Source organism: Saccopteryx leptura, chromosome 4 (assembly GCF_036850995.1).
Source record: "Saccopteryx leptura isolate mSacLep1 chromosome 4, mSacLep1_pri_phased_curated, whole genome shotgun sequence".
Lineage (NCBI taxonomy): Eukaryota > Metazoa > Chordata > Mammalia > Chiroptera > Emballonuridae > Saccopteryx > Saccopteryx leptura.
The window spans coordinates 4,732,834-4,734,837 of record NC_089506.1 but is presented as its reverse complement, the minus strand read 5'-3'; the positions used below and the strand labels follow the sequence as shown (position 1 = coordinate 4,734,837).

Below are 2,004 nucleotides of genomic sequence, written 5' to 3'. Positions count from 1 at the left end.
CTAGAGGGGAAGAGAAGGAAAGAGAGAGAGGAGAGAGAAGCAAGAAGGGGAAGGGTGGAGAAGCAGATGGGCGCCTCTTTTGTGTGCCCTGACCAGGAGTCAAATCTGGGACATCCACACACTTGGCCAAACAGCTAGGGCAAAATTAATACTTTTATAAAAAACATCACAAATCTCATAATGGGTCTGCGGGAACTTTATTGTCTTTGCTGTTTTCACAGAAGAACCTAAGTAACTGATGAGTGGTTTTTGTGATGAGCACAGATTCTACTGACGTCCTTAACACTGTGTCCTTCTGCTTTGCTCTGACCAACTCCTCCATTGTGTCCCATGTGCTCATCTTTACCTCAGCCTGAGTCACTGTCCCCTCCACCGCAGAACCTATAACCTAAGATATTAGAACCTCCCCCACAGGGTAGTGATGACACTACACTTGCAGGTAGGGCCCTCCACTCCACTGGGGCAACTGTTAAGTGTCAGGGCCTCCAGAGATGAGCAGACACCACATTAGACACAGAAGAATGTTGTTTCCTGTGCTCACTGAGAGCTCTAGTCCTTGTCCTCTTAGAACATGAGAAGGGAAATACCCAAGCAGATGGCACACAGAACACACACCAGGTCCTCATCATCACTATCAACATGAAACAAGTGCGAACACTGAGCCCACGACGCATGCTGCCACAAAGGGGCGGGGGCAGGATCATCAAAGAGGCTGGGAGGCCCAGCCGCCCTGGCCTCAGACCAACCAGAGGCCCCACTGCCCTCACTGCCTTGTAGTCGCTGAGCCCCGCCCACCCCACTATAAGTGCAGGCTGGCTCTGCCCTTCCCGTTACTCACTCTGTCCTCCCACCCAACCCGCACCTCCAGGGGACTCTCAGCCATGAGGACCCTCACCCTCCTCACTGCCCTGCTCCTCCTGGCCTTCCAGGCCCGGGCTGAGCCCCTGTGGGAGACAGCTGACCAGGTGCCCACCCAGGACTAGCCTGAGGCCGAGGACCAGGACGTGGCTATCTCCTTCACAGAAGAGGAACGCGTTGCTCGAGAAGCTTCAGGTGACATCTGCCCACGTGCTACAGGGTCTGACCCCATTAAAGGGTCTGTCAGAGGGGCGTGGAGACCGGGCTCACAGTTGGGGTGCGATGAGGTGGGAGAGAAGCAGGCACCACGAGGGGAGAGGAGGATGGGGGCGGGGCAGAGAATGAGCACGGACGTGATGGACTCGGGTCAGAGACGGTCATGGGTCTGTGTGACCAACGCAGAGTCAGCCAGTGCTTGTGATTTACACAGACACGTGACCTTTCACCCTAGCCCTGCAGGTGTGGTCTCCCATAGTAGACACGTCTCCTCCGAGTATATGTCCTTGATACTGGCTTCGCCTCTGCTCCCTGTGCCCGTCCCCACCGTGCCTGACCCTCCTCTTCCCTCCGCAGGCCTTAGAAGAGTCACCTTCTGCACGTGCAGAAATGGCAGATGCAATAGAGACGAGCGTCTCTCTGGGAGCTGTAGGAAGAATGGCCGTCTATACAATCTTTGCTGTCGCTGAGCTTTGTGGACCGAGACCCAGAGCACTGTGACATTCCACTGAGGACCCGACAGTGCATTTAGTCTGTGTACCTGCACCTTGTCTCCCTCTTCTCTGCCTAATAAACTTCAAGCACTAAACTCAGTGTTTGGCTTTGTTTTGTTTCAGTCCCTTATCATACGGCTTATTGGTGTGGTTCCCTCGTCTAGGAAACTGTCCCTAGTGCCCTGTGGGACAGCACGCCCTGTGGGTCTCACATCAGCTTTGCTCGCCAGGTCTTCAGAACACAGAAAAGCGTCACAATTTGCTTGAAGACCCAGCTTGTGCTCCTTGTACCTTGACCTCAGTTGCTGCATTATCCCCAAATGCCATCTTCATAGCCAGTTCTCCGCGTCTGTGCTTTTCTGATGTTTGACAAGTCAGGAGTCTTCTGGTGCAAACAATAAGACACAGGTCTTATTTCAAAATGCAGGCTCCCGGA

At 53.8% G+C, this 2,004-nt stretch overlaps 1 long non-coding RNA gene across 1 annotated transcript; it reads left to right on the top strand.

Moving 5' to 3' along the window:
- The first annotated feature begins 835 nt into the window (after positions 1–835).
- On the top strand, positions 836–1,667 carry LOC136402586 (uncharacterized). The gene is made up of 2 exons (XR_010750999.1): positions 836–1,053; positions 1,432–1,667. It is a non-coding gene; the product is annotated as an uncharacterized lncRNA (long non-coding RNA).
- Positions 1,668–2,004: the final 337 nt, after the last annotated feature.